The 15,027-nt window shown below is 50.5% G+C and overlaps 3 pseudogenes; all 3 read left to right on the top strand.

The window, feature by feature from the left end:
* The first annotated feature begins 659 nt into the window (after nucleotides 1-659).
* On the top strand, nucleotides 660-2,736 carry LOC146859757 (18S ribosomal RNA; annotated as a pseudogene).
* An 893-nt stretch (nucleotides 2,737-3,629) lies between these two features.
* Nucleotides 3,630-3,781, top strand: LOC146859756 (5.8S ribosomal RNA; annotated as a pseudogene).
* Nucleotides 3,782-3,955: 174 nt separating this feature from the next.
* LOC146859755 (28S ribosomal RNA) lies at nucleotides 3,956-6,010 on the top strand (annotated as a pseudogene).
* Nucleotides 6,011-15,027: the final 9,017 nt, after the last annotated feature.

Genomic DNA, 15,027 nt, shown 5'->3' with positions numbered 1-15,027 from the left:
TGCCGATAGGCCTTTGCTACCGACTCTGCGTTCCTCAAGAACAGGCAGGGATGCAAAGCTGATATTACTGTGCAGGGCGGCCTGCCCGGGTAGGGTTCAGCCAGTATACTCCAATCAATTGAGTAGGCTTGGTCCATTTAGTGATGGACTGCTTGGCCTGCCTCTGCAGTCGTTTCAAGCAAATAGCTTCCAACCTGCCAAGGACCGTCCGACTTGAAGGCCTGCCGTAAACAGAGGCTCTTCCTCTACCCAGCAGAGCAAAGGTCGAGCAGTCTTGGCAGCTTGTGCCCCCAGTGGTTCGACCAGAGTGGAAGGGGTTGGTTGGTGCCAGATCCTGAAAGCTGGCTGAAAGTCTGGGCCCCCGTGTGCCACACCGTCCCTCTTCTCCACCCAGTCCATTTCTGCAGCAGCTCAGAGCGACCATTCCATGGGGTGTCACTGCCGTCCAGGCTGACACCTCTGCATCTCACTCAGGCTGCACTTCAGCCCCCCTCCCATATACAGAGACGGCTGGTCCCACCGGTGCCTGTGCAATCGCACCTGGCCCCCCATCAAACCCCCATCCCAGGCAGGCAGGCATCCCTAGCAGGCATCTGAGGGGTGCGAAAGTCAGTCCGGGGTGGACATGCGGCTCCCAACCCCCATCCCGCAGGTGCGTCTACCTGGTTGATCCTGCCAGTAGCATAGGGTTGACTCAAAAATTAAGCCTTGCACGTATAAGTACACACTGCTGGTACATTGAAACTGCGAATGGCTCATTAAATCAGTTATAGTTCCTTTGATCGCTTTATCTGTTACTTGTGGTAATTCTAGAGCTAATACATGCCAATGAGCGTTGACCTCCCGGGATGTGTGCATTTATCATACAAGACCAATCTGGGCTCACCTGGCCGCTTTGGTAGTTTCTGTGCCTACCATGGTGACTACAGTTAATGGGGAGTCAGGGTTCGATTCTGGTGAGGGAGCCTGAGAAATGGCTACCACATTCAAGGAAGGCCTCAGGCGCGCAATTTACCCCATCCTGACTCGGGAGACAGGACTCCATCAAGGCCATGAAATTGGAAATGAGTACACTTTAAAACTTTTAATAAGGATCCATTGGAGGGCAAGTCTGGTTCCAGTAGGCACGGTAATTCCAGCTTCAATAGCGTATATTAAAGTTGCTGCAGTTAAAATATTTTAAATAACAACAAGAGCACCCAAAAAAAGACGGCCAGGGACCCTGGGAATTACGTAATTATAAACAACAATAGTCCCTAGGAAGGAATAAATGGAAACAGCAATGAATAAGGACACAATCAGTACTTATTTTTAAAGACTTGTCCAGCCGGACAGTGGTCATGGATTTTACTGATATGATAATGGAGCAAAAATATCAAAGGAATTCACAAAGTGGGACACAAGCCTGTGTCCCTTACATATAGCAAGACATGGAACAAAGAAACAAGGTTCAGGCAAGAAAGCTGTTTGTTGCAAATGACAAGAATAGAAAATGGACCAACAAACAATTCATAGAGCACCCTTATGTATCACACTTAGTATTACTAAGAACATATAGGGTGTTTACAGGTGTCAAGTTAAAAAGCTTCTAGTTGGATTTTGGGATCAAGCTGGGGGTCTGCCACGAGGCGAGTTACCACCAATCCCAGCCCCTACTTCTCAACACTCCCTTAATGTTATTTACTGAGTGTTTCGGGGGTCCGAAGCGTTTACTTTGAAAGAATTTAAGTGTTCAAAGCAAGCCAGGTGCCTGAATATCAGCTAGGAAAAATTGAATAGGACTCCAGTTCTATTTTGTTAGTTTTCGAAACTGGGGCCATGACCGTTACAGATCTCTACCAGAGTGTGGCCTTTCTTTTGTGCTGCTAGAGGTGAAATTCTTGGACAAGCGCAAGACGAACAAAAGCAAACCCATTTACCAAGAATGTTTTCAGTAATCAAAAACGAAAGTCAGAGGTTCGAAGATGATCAGATCCCCTTGTAGTTCCGACCATAAACAATGCCGACTAGCGATCCAGCACATTTATTGTCATGACCCAATGAGCAGCTTCTAGGAAACCAAAGTCTTTTATGGTTTGAAACATGAAACTTAAAGGAATTGATGGCAGGGCACCACCAGGATTGTAGCCTGTGGCTTAATTTGACTCAACATAGGAAACCTCACCATGCCCAGACACCGAAAAGATGGACAGATTGTTAGCTCTTTCTCGATTCTGTGGGTGGTGGTGCATGACATTCTTAGTTGGTGGAGCGATTTGTCTGGTTAAATCCAATAATGAATAAGACTCCCCAATTCTAACTAGTTACTTGATCACCAGAGGTCGGCACTCAACTTCTTAGAGGGACAAGTGGCTTTCAGTCACACGAGATCGAGCCATAACAGGTCTGTGATACCCTTAGATGTCCGGGGCTACATGCGCCCTACACTGAATAGATCAGCGTGTGTCTACCATTCACAGTAAGGTGCGGGTAATCTATTGACCCCGTTTGTGATAGGGAATGGGGATTGTAATTAATTCCCATGAACGAGGAATTACTAGTAAGTGCGGTTCACAGGCTTGCATTGATTAAGATCCTGCCCTTTGCGCACCATGCCTGTCGCTACTGTGGTTTAGTGAGGTCCTCAGATCGGCCACACTGGGGTCACCAACAGCCCTGGCAGAGTGCTGAGAAGACAATCAGAGGAATTAAAAGTTGTAACAAGGTTTCCGTAGGTGAGCCTTGGAAGGTTCATTAACTGCCTAGCTGCCAGAGGGACTGATTGTGCCAGCCCGAAACCCTCAGCCACCTCTCAGACGGAAAACAATCATAGGCACTGGGCCCGGCCCTGCTATTGCACGCCGGGGCACTTGGTTGAGGTCCTAGCGTGGGGCATGCTCCTCCACCCAGAAGGACCTGAATGACATACATACAAGGGACCAGGGGCGGGGGCGGCTTCGGCCCATCTAGGAGGGGAAGGATGAAAAGACCCTCCCGAGATAGAATCCGCACTCACTCAGTACGACCTTTCTGGGGGGGAAACCGAATGGCAGAGCCTCACCAGGCTGGGACTACCCCCGAAGGCCCTGCTGCCCTGGGCTATCCTCGACCGGGTTTCTGGCAACCAAGGAGCGGCCAGTCTCATGCGGCAAGACAGGCAGCAACAGCCCGGTTTAGAAGGAACTAGAGCTGCAAGGGGACACCACGGCTCCTCTCGGCGGGGGGGGGGGGGGTGCGGAATCGGAGAGATACCTGGCTCTTCCCTTCCAGCGCCTCAGACAAGTGCAGGGGCTGGTATGCCCATTGGCATGGCCAGGGGTTGAGCATGGGAAGATGGTCAACGTGCAGGTGGGGCGACTTTGCCTCGTTGTCCAGCTGAGGGTTTGTAGACATGGTCCCTCCCGATCCTCTGGGAGTGACTTGCAGTAGTGGGGCTGCCTACCTCCACCCCTCTGGGAGGGGAGGGTGGTGGCTCCTGGGCTAATCACCTGGAAATGCTGTACAAATCGTGGAGGCTGACTCCCATAGGGGAAGCCTTGACCGGGAGCTTGGCTGTCCCACTGTGCAGGTAGCGGATGGACGGATGTCGCCTCCTTCCTCTTGCCTCACCTGCGCCCACAGTTGGGCAAACATTGTGAAAAGTTGCCTGTGACTCTTGCCAGTGGATCATTCGGCTCACGCTTTGATGTAAAATGCTGCTAGCTGTGAGAATTAGTGTGAATTGCAGCACACATTGATCATCGACACTTAGAACGCACCTTGCGGCCCCAGGATCCTCCTGGGACTGTTTGTATGAGGGACGCTCGATCATCAATCACCCAGGGTCTTCCACAGGAAATGGCTGGGGACCCCTGATCACTTGTGGCAGGGCTCCTCCCCCATCATGTCGTAGAGGTACGCCTGCAGCCCAGGGGCCGGTGTTGCTGGCTCCCCCATGCTTTGATATCCGACTATGACCTCAAATCAGACTTGCCAACGTGCTGAATTCAAGCATATTACTAAGCGGAGGAAAATATACTAATCAGGATTCCCTCAGTAATGGCGAGTGAAGAGGAAATAGACCAAGCGCCAAATCTCAGCCTGGCAGCCAGCACTGGAAATGTGGCGTAGAGAAGACTGACTTCCAGGCGTCACTCAGAGAGGACCAAGTTCTCACCCTGTGGACGGTGTTAGGCCGGTGGCCTAACTCGGAGTTGGGTGGATTGGGAATGCTGCCCAAAGCGGGAGGTAAACTCTATCTAAGGCTACATACAGGCACGAGACCAATAGCCAACAAGTAACGTAAGGGAAAGTTGAAAAGAACTTTGAAGAGAAAGTTCCAAAGGCTTGAGACCATTGAGAGGTAAACAGGTGAGGTCTATGCAGTTTACCCGCAGGATTTGACACAGTGAGAAGGTTGGTTGCCCAGGAGGGTGGATACCTTTGCAGGACCACCGCCCGAAGGCACCCGGCCCCCGCAAGGTGTATTTCCTCTGCAGCGGTGCACCGCAACCAGCTCCAGGTTGGCTAGGAAGTCTTTGGTGTGGCAGGTGGCTCTCCGCTCGGACAAAGAGTGTTACAGCCCCCTGGCAGCAGCTTCACCGTGTTCGCTGGGTTGAGGGAGATTCGACTGGCCCTGTGCCCTCCCCCCGCAACTGCTCCCAGCTACTCTCGGAGTGCACCAGACAGGGAAGGGGGACATGGCCCCCTGGTTCTGGCATGACTGTTGACTGGGGTGGACTGTCCACAGTGTGCCCCAAACGTTTTGCGCTGCTGGGCGGGGAGGGCCACATTGGGCTCCAGGGTTCTGTGGTGATGTCAGTTACCCACCTAGCAAAACCCTGTGGTTCAATGAAGGGGGTGGCAGGTTGTGCCGGCTGAGGTGGGATCCTGCCACAAAGCAAGGGGTGGGTGCACCATCCCTATCAGGGAGGTGGTGCATGAGCATGCATGATAGGACCCGAAAGATGGTAAAATATGCCTGGGCAGGGCGAAGGCAGAGGAAACTCTGGTGCAGGTCCATAGCGGTCCTGACATTCAAATCCGTTGTCCGACCTGGGAATGGGGCGAAAGACTAATTGAACCATCTAGTAGCTGGTTCCCTCCGAAGTTACCCCTCAGGATAGATAAAACTCAGAACCCTCATTTTATCTGGTGAAGTGAATGATTAGAGATCTTCAGGCCAAAACAATCTCAACCTATTCTTAAACTTTAAATGGGTAATAAACCCGGCTCACTGGCATGGAGCCGGGCATAGAATATGAGTACCAAGTGGGCCACTTTTGATAAGCAGAACTGGTGCTGTGGGATAATTGTATACCGCATTAAGGCGCATGATTTCAACACTCATCAGATTCCAGATAAGGGGTTGGTTGATATACACAGCAGGATGGTGGCCATGGAAGTCGGAATGCGCTAAGGAGTATATAACAAATCACCTGCCAAATCAACAAGCCCTGAAAATAGTTGGCGCTGGAGTGTCAGGCCCATACCCAGCAGTTGCCAGCACTGAGAGCCACGTGGCTAACCTATGACGAGTAGAAGGTTCACTGTGGTGCACATGGAAGCCCGTGGAGAGGGCCCAGGTGGAGCTGCCACAGGTGCAAATCTTGGTGGTAATAGGAAATATTCAAGTGAGAAGTTTGAAGGCCAAAGTGTAGAAGGGTTCCATGTGAACAGCAGTTGAACGTGGGTCAGTAGGTCCACAGAGATGGTTGAGCGCCATTATGGAAGGGACGAGTGTTGGCCTCCGTTGCCCTCTGCTATTCGAAAGGGAGTCAGGTCCAGATCCTCAAACCTGGAGTGGCAGAGATCGTCTCCCTTGCGGCATCCATTGCGGTAACGTACTATCCAGGAGAAGCCGGCAGGAGACCCGGGGAGAGTTTTGTTTTCTTTGTGAAGAGGAGGGTGCCCTGGAATGGAAAGCATAGCGGTTCCTTAGACATCCGATGAGCTCTCACTGGCCCTTGAAAATCCGGGGGAGATGGTCTAAAACTCATTCCGGGCTGTGCCCTTATCCGCAGCAGGTGTCCAAGGTGAACAGCCACTGGCAAGTAGAAATAATGTAGGTTAAGGTAAGTTGGCAAGTGAGATGTGTAACTTCAGCATAAGGATTGGCTCTAAGGACTGGGTCGGTTGGACTGGGGCACAAAGCAGGACTGGACATGCACTGTTGATGTACTAGGTGTCACCCAGAGCGGCAGCGACCCTGATAGCGAGCCTGACCCTCCTGTGGATCACGCCAGCTGCGGCACGATTGCCCTTGCCTGTGCCCCCCACTGGGAACATCCGGCATTCTGTCTTGGCCGGTGCCTAGCAGCTGGCTTAGAATTTGTGCAGACCAGGGGAATCCAACTGTTTCATTTTAAAAAGCAGCGCGAAGGCCATAGGCGGATGTTGACGCAACGTTATTTCTGACCAGTGCTCTGAATGTCAAAGTGATGAAATTTAATGAATCGCAGGCAAACGGCGGGAGTAACTCTCAGTTGTAGTGGCCTTTACCTCCAAGTGGTCACACTGGTAACTATCTCTATACCACAATACTCTTTGAGGAGAAGTCTATTGAACAAAGAAAGGAGAGCTACAATTGTTCTGTAGCTTCTGTGGCCTCAGATTCGCACCAAAAATTGGAATGTCACAGCATGCAAGGTATGTACATCCAAAAGCGCTAAATGATGGCAGACTTGCAGCTCTAGCAACTAGCAAACCATGTGGTCACAAGAAGAACTACTGCTGCTAGCTGAAATAGGAAAAGTATACAAAAACGAAAGAAATATTATTGCGCTCATGGTCCTGCATTTCGATAATAAAACCAGAAAGCAAACTGCAGAAAATGGAAGTGATAGAAGGGATAAAAGCAAAAATTGGACATAGATGTACTGCAAGTATTCATCAATACTGAAAGTGACTCCAACGATGAACCTGAAATCTCAGTGGCAATAGCACCAAAGAGGCGTAAAGACTTTGGTAATAGAAAGCATGCATCAACAATCATTCATTTTGATGATCTAAATGATAGAATATCAGAAGTTTAGAAATAATTAAAAAATCCAAAGCATAATGATGCTGCAATAGACCTGATGGATGAAAGTGTGACTTTTTATGTGATATATCAAGAACCTGATATACCGTATAAAGAGTCCATAGGTTCCCTTATGAGTGGACAGAGGCTTGTTATGCAATCCCAAAGTGCTCCATTAGGGGGTAGTGTGGTTGAGCAGCCTTAGGCTTATCACAGAGTAGTGCAAGACATTTGCAAATACACACAATGATCAATAATTGATACACCCGACTCAAGAAGGAGATCCACACCAACTTATTTATTATTTATTTATTAAGGAGTTTTATATAGCGCTGGCCGGACCCGGGGGTATCGGAGCGCTTTACAATAGTTTTAGTGCAAGAGTCATACAATAGAGCAGTAGTATACATATTGGTTCGGAAGTCCAAGTGTGCTCTGCAGCATTGAGGTAGTATGTGAGTCCTGAGATAACCTCATTGAGTGCACGTTGTCTTGGGTTGAACCTCTAAGAGGGGGGAGGGAACAGGTAGGGGTCAAGGAGTAAGGAGGAGGAAGGTCTTATCTGATCGGGAGGGAGCGGTTGAGGAAGAGGTCTTTTAAGTGTTTTTTTAAATTTTGTGATGGACGGGATAGTCCTAATATCAGCTGGGATGGAGTTCCAGATTTTAGACGCGTTTCCGGCGAAGGACCGTGCGGCGGTTTTTTGTTTGCGTGGTTTCATAGGGATGAGTAGTAGGGTATTGAAGCGCCTGAGGTTCCTTGTCTGACCGGCCCTCTTGAGTTTGGCAGCCAGGTAGTCAGATTTTCCTGTGTGCAGGGCTTTGTGCGTGAGAGAGGCAGTTCTGAAGCTGGCACACAATTCAACTGGGAGACGTTTTAGTTCTCTGAGTGCTGGAGAGATGTGATCGTATTTCCTGATTCCAGTGACCATTCCAGCTGCTGCATTGAGAGTAGTTTTGAGGGGAGCTAGGTGAGATTTTGTTGTGCCAGTGAGGGTGGCATTCCCATAGTCGAGTCTGGATAGCACCAGTGATTGGGTGGCTTGTTTGAGGTCGTTGGTTGGGATGAATGGTTTTATTTTGTTAAGTAGCTTTAGGTTGACGAAGGCACTCTTTGCGGAGTTCTTAATGTGTTTGGCCATGTCAAGTTTGATTCCTAATGATTTTACGGAGTTGGCCATTGTGAGATTGCCGTTGGGAGCATCCATTGCTTTAAGCCATTCTGAAATTTGAGGGTTCTCTTCTTTGTTGTAAAAATAGCAAGTAAATTTATATATGTTTAGGCATCAGAGAAAAATTATTCAGGTAAGTATGTTTTTAAATATAAATTCTATTAACTTTAAAAAGTGGACACAGTGCATTTTCTGAGTTCTGCAATGTTATCCTATGGAAGGAAGAACAAGATCTGCAAACAGGTATAAAACAGCAACTTGCAAAACCAGTCTCCAGGAGTTAAGGTGACTGGTGGGCAAGGTCCATGACAGCACCAACACAACACCACCAGAGGCACGATGGTGGGCGGGTGCAGGATGCAAAACAGCGTTGAGCGCCCAATAGGTTTCTATGGAGATCAGTCACTGTGGAAAGAGTCTGCAGGATCTGGCTGGAAGGCCAGTCAGGGTGTACCAACAGGGGGGTACAGGGCTTGCGATGATCGGGGACATAGGGATACCTGGGGTCCTCTTCTCCACTTCCCAGGGGTGACAGATGCAGAGGTGACTTTAGGCGTCGGGATTTCTTACCGGAGTAGTCAAGGGGGCCTGCGAGCAGAGGCTGCAGGCGACATTGGGGAGTCGACAATGGGTAAAACCATGATGAATTTGAGCTCTGGAAGGCTGGGGAACCTTGTTTACACCAGTGGCCCACCTCAACTCGGGCTGGAGGCGACAGATGCAGTGGTGGCTTCAGGTGTCTGGTTTTGGTGGTTCGGGAGGCCTCAGAGTGTTTTCTTATGGAGTTGGTATTACAAATGGAATGGTGCACCAGGAGGGTAGATCACTTTCCAATGAAATTCAAGACGATGTATCTTTACAGAAACAGATTCAATCACTTATTTTCTCCTCTGATACCAACATATAAACATGAAAAATGTCCAGCCAATGCATTTTGTTCAGGAAAAATAATTTTTCCTAACTTCCTCAGGGCTCATCAGTGTCTTGATATCAGTAACTGTTTTCATGCTTCGGTCCATGGGGAATGTGCTCCCATCAAATCAGCCTGCGAAGGTCTCAAGGCGCTGCAGTTTCAAGCAGTTGTGGTCCTTCTTTCAGTGAAATATTCAGTTTCTTTTCAGTCTGCTTTCTCTTCTGGATTGCTTTCCCATTGGCTTCAGAGCTACAAGTCCGATGAAATAGCATCTCAACGTTGTCTCTGAAATGACCCAGCTGCTTACTATTTTCTTTCTACCGGACACATGATTTGTTGGTTCATGTGCTCTGCTTTTCCTCCTCCCTGACTCCATCTCATTTTTTGGAGTTTGTGCATGATGTAGGGAACAGTTCCGCTGTGCTTCCGGATGTTTTTGTCTTTTTTTAAAGAAGGAAGTCCTTCCAATGTCCTGGAGTCAACCACTTCAGGACGAGTCAACTTTGGTGCAGTTTTCAATGAGGGATGCAGACAGACAAGTAGGGTTGGTACCAGGTCAGCTGCTTCTTCTCTACTCTCCGGCAATGCGGCTCTTCAGTGTCTTCTCTCTTCTTAGGTTCTCAGGATCTGCTTCTCTGGTGCCAGGTACTTCATAAAATACTGGATTTAGGGGCATTAGGGGAGTGTAGGGTAGTTGCCAATGTGCTACTGACGCTTGGGGTCACCCTCTGCATGGCCACTTCCTAAGAGGAGTAGGCATAACCCTGTCCCAGAATTCCTAAGTAGGCCATCATAAAGATTGTTACTTCTGAAAAATGTTGTCCACCTCACAGTAGACCACCTTAGGTGTTTTGTCAGGTACCCCACAAGACTTACCTTTGCTTGTGAAGTAATTCCGCAGAGACGACAAGAGCGCCCGTCCGTGTACCAACCTGACCCCCCTTGGATAGGAAACTCAACAGGGATGAGATGGACACAAGGATGGGAGCCGATTAAGGACGTAGGGCGGTGGTATGGGAATGGAGCGTGCAGGGTATCCCGGGGCAGCTGGAAAACAAACAATAACAGGATTGGTAACCTAACCCCAGGCTATTCCAGACTATCCCTAAAACACACACAACTGTTCTCTTGCCGGGACTCACCAGTGCTTCTGTTTCCGGAATCCAGCGAGACTCTCCTACTCAAGGTGATTCAGCAGAAGCCCTAACTGTAACCAAATAATAGCGCTCCTGCGCGGCTCCCCCAAAGTAAACAAGTAAAGCGCTCCTGCGCGGTAGTCCCAAAATAAACAAGTAAAGCGCTCCTGCGCGGTAGTCCCAAAATAAACAAACAAAGCGCTCCTGCGCGGTATATCAAAACAAACAAACAAGGCGCTCCTGCGCGGTGTATCAAATAGCAAGTAAAGCGCTCCTGCGCCACTCTCCGAATACACAAGTCAAGAACTCCTGCGCTGCTAACAAAACAAAGAAATGTGAGTAAGGCGCTCCTGCGCTGCTCACCCACAGAAACAAGTTCAACAACGCTGCTGCGCTGCTTCTTTGCCGATCGAAATGCTACAGCTGTAGCACTTCAGCAATGGTGCCAGAACGAGAGCGCTCCTGCGCGGGAACCCCCAACACCGTAAGTACCTTCGTGTTGGTAGCGGACAGAAACACTCCTCCGTCGCTGAAGCCTCGGAACTGGAATTCAAAGCACAGAGCCGGCGGGAAACGCGGAGATAAGGCGTTTACCCCGGAAGTGCTTCCAGGACCAGCCTGTGGCAGGAGAAGAACTAGACCGGGGCTCAGCTTCCAGCCGGAAGTGAGGATCCCGGCAATGTTGTGCGTGCTTCGTGGGATGTCGGGAAACGGCAATCGCCGAGAACCCGACAGAACCCCCTCCCAAAAGACTTCCCCCCCCCCCGAACCCCCCGGACCTAGAAGGGACAAGCAGGGCGAGGGCACAGGGGGTGACTGAGATGAAAAGCACGGATCAGAACGGGAGCATGGCGCACATGGGACAAGGGCTCCCAAGACCGCTCGTCCGGACCGTAACCCTTCCAGTCCACCAGATAGAAAAGCTTACCTCGCACCCGGCGAGACCCCAAGATGGCCCTGACCTCATATTCAACATGGCCCGCCACCACCACAGGAGAAGGAGGAGAGGGGATTGGGTTGTCAGAGCGGACCGCCCGCAGAAGGGACACATGGAATACAGGGTGAATCCGCATGTGTGATGGGAGCGAGAGCCTCATGGCCACAGGGTTAACCACCTTGTCGATGGCAAAGGGACCCACAAAACGGGGCAACAGTTTCTTGGGACCATGCACATTGATGTGCCGAATCGAAAGCCACACACTGTCGCCCACTCTGTATTCAGGCTCCTTCTGTCTGTGGGCGTCCGCATGCGCCTTGTAGGCGTCCTTCGCCTTGGCCAACTCAAAGCGCGCCTGCTGCCATAGTCTATGTAGAGTCTCATGATAGGCGCGCACCGTAGGCAACTGGCTGTCCCGGGGGACTTCCCAAGCAGATGTGCGAGGGTGACGACCATGGAGACAAAAGAAGGGGGACATGCCAATGGCCGAATGCTTGCTGTTGTTGTATGCATATTCTGCTAACCATAGTACCGCAGACCATTCCTTCTCTACCATCAGCAACAGACATCGGAGATACTGCTCCATAGTGTGGTTTGTTCTCTCGGCCTGACCATCGGTCTGGGGATGGTACGCTGAGGATAAGCGCACGTCCATCTCGAGGAGTCTGCATACTTCTTTCCAGAAACGGGATACGAACTGCGAGCCCCTGTCCGTTATGACCACAGATGGAATGCCATGGAGGCGAACCACCTCGTGCACGAAAACCAGGGCCAGGTCCTTCGCCGTGGGTACTTTCAACAAGGGTACGAAGTGCGCCATTTTGGAGAGGTGGTCGACTATGGTGAGAACCGTGGTGTGTCCAGTCTTGGTGATGGGAAGGTCAACCACGAAGTCCATGGAGACGGTGTGCCAGGGAAACGGTGGCACCGGAATGGGACGCAGCAGACCAACCGACGGCTCAGAGCTGTTCTTGCCTAACAGACAGATGGTACAGTTCGTTACATGCGTTCTTGTGTCGGACACCAGTGTTGGCCACCAAAATTGTCTTTGTATTAGTTCGAGTGTCTTGTGATAGCCAGGATGACCGGCAAGGACATGATCATGGCACATACGGACTGCTTTTTGTTGACTTGGTACCCCAGGTAAGCACAACCGTTCCCCTTTGAACAGCAATCCGTCCACACAAGTCACCTCTTCGCTGTCTGTGGCCAGGCCTATCGGATCGGACCGCTTCACGTCCCTCTTTACTTGAGCTAGGAAGTCTGTAGATGCTATAACGCCCTGGAAATGTTTTTCAGATATGATGGGAACCGGCTCGGGGTTTTCGGCAGGCTCGTCATGGTCGTCCAGCCGTGAGAGGGCATCGGCCTTGGCGTTGTCCTTTCCAGGTCGGAACGTGATCACGAAGTTATATTCGTTAAAGAATAAGGTCCATCGCAACTGTCGGGCTGTGAGGGCACGGGCTGAACGCAGGAACTGGAGGTTCCGATGGTCGGTGTAGATGGTCACTATGTGTTTGGCGTCCTTCAAGAAGTGGCGCCATTCCTCGAACGCCGTTTTGATGGCTAGCAGCTCCCGGTCAGACACAGTGTAGTTGCGTTCCGCTGGTTGTAATTTTTTGGAATAAAAAGCTACCGGATGTAGTTGTCCTGTGTCGGTGCTTCGTTGGGACAACACCCCTCCTATAGCGTCCTTCGAGGCGTCTGCTTCCACGATGAAAGGTTGCTCCGTGTCCGGATGCACCAGCACGGGGGCTATGGTGAAACGTCTTTTTAGTTCTTGGAAGGCCCTCTCAGCGTTCTGCTCCCACCCGAATGGCACACCTTTTCGCAACAAGCGTGTTATGGGAGCCACCAGTGCGGAGAAACCGGTGATGAACCTGCGGTAGTAGTTGGCAAAGCCTAGGAACCGCTGAACCCCTTTTACGGATTCCGGAGAAGGCCAAGACAAGATGGCTTCTACCTTTTTGTTGTCCATGTGGATACCTTCAGGTGTTATGATGTGTCCCAGGAACTCCACAGAGGTGACATGAAAGACGCTCTTCTCCAGTTTGACGTACAAACGATGTCTTCCTAGCTGTTGGAGGACAGAACGCACATGCTGCACGTGTTCAGCGATGTTACGGGAATAAATCAGGATATCGTCTATATAGACGATACAGAAGACATCTATAAAGTCCCTCAATACCTCGTCGATGAAGTACTGGAAAGCTGCGGGGGCGTTACAGAGTCCGAAAGGCATAACCTGGTATTCGAAGAGACCGAACTTCGTCCGGAACGCGGTCTTCCATTCGTCCCCCTTCCGGACTCTTACTAGATGGTAGGCACCCCGCAGGTCGAGTTTGGTATAAATGGAGGCGTCTTTTACTTGATCCAGTAGATTGGTGATCAATGGCAGGGGGTACCGGTTTTTCACCGTGATGGCGTTCATCGCCCGAAAGTCAATGCAGGTCCTCAGATCACCTTCCTTCTTCGACACGAAGAAAAGAGGAGAGGAAACCGGAGACCTGGAATGGCGAATAAACCCGTTATCCAGGTACTCATCCAAATAGGATCGAAGGTGGATGTTCTCCTTTTCTGTGAGAGAATAAATTCTGCTGCATGGCAACGTGGAGCCAGGGATCAAATCTATGCGGCAGTCAAACGACCGGTGTGGTGGCAGGGTGTTGGCTCCTTTTTTATCGAACACCTCTGCCAGATCCTGATATTCCTCTGGTATGGTTGTGTGGGAAACCGACCCCATGCCATCAACGGGTAGTGATCTCGCCTGCACCGAGCGAGCCCCCAGACGATTGTCCCTCGTATAACAGGTCTCACAGCAGTATTCCGAATCCAGGTGAATTATTCTGGCCGCCCAATCGATTCGGGGATTGTGCTTCACCAACCACGGCAACCCCAATATAACCTTGAATTGCGGAGCGTCGATAACATCAAAACTGATGGACTCAGCATGTTGGTTGGCAAGAAGCATGGACATCTTTTCGGTTTGATGTCGGATTGGGCCAGAGGTCAAGTCCGTTCCATCAACAGCCTTGACTGCTTCGGGTTGTTCTTTTGCCACGGTTTGTATACCCAAGGCACTCGAATAACCGGTGTCAATGAAGCTGCCTGTCGCACCGGAATCCAGCATGGCGGTTACCAACCAGGTTCTGCCCGCCTGATTCTGTAAGGAGACTTCGATGCCTACATGATGACTGCCATCGAATACTGCGGGGATCACTGAAGTGTGATACGAAGAACCCAGAGGACGGATCCCCTTGTCTACTGGGTTGTCTCGTTTCCCATCTGATCGCCTTTTGTGATGGGCAACGCAAACGGCCGTCTGCCCCTTGCTTTAGAGGGTTTCACTGGACACTCCCTGACGAAGTGTCCGCTTTTCCCACAATACAGACATTGGTTCTGCTTCCTTCTCTTTTCTCGCTCGTGAGCGGTCAACGGCCCTCGTATGCCCCCGATCTGCATGGGTTCTGACGCTTCACCCTGGGGGGAAGCTTCGTCCTTTGTTTTCTCAACGCTTTTTTCTCCAAAGGATAAGAACCGGTTTTCACTGCCCTTCCCTTTCTCGGTCTTTCTTTCCTGGAGACGAAAATTCATCTTCACCACCAAGTCGATGAAAGGACCTATTTCCTCAGGCGGGTCGGGTAACTGTGCGATGAGGTCCTTCAGGTCATCACGTAATCCTCGATAGAAGACTGACACCTTCTTGTCCTCTGGCCAATTAGCCTCGATGACCAGCCGGCTGAAACGGGTGATGTAATGCAGGAGATCTTGGTTGCCTTGTTTTAAGCTAAGCAACTCGTTATCTGCGGCCTGCACAAAGGTGTGGCGAGCGAACATCCGCCGCATGGCTTCTGTGAACGTCGGCAAGTGGTGGAGCATGGGATCGTCGTT

Source organism: Triturus cristatus, chromosome 3_1, assembly GCF_964204655.1.
Source record: "Triturus cristatus chromosome 3_1, aTriCri1.1, whole genome shotgun sequence".
Lineage (NCBI taxonomy): Eukaryota > Metazoa > Chordata > Amphibia > Caudata > Salamandridae > Triturus > Triturus cristatus.
This window is presented reverse-complemented; position numbering and strand designations above follow the sequence as displayed.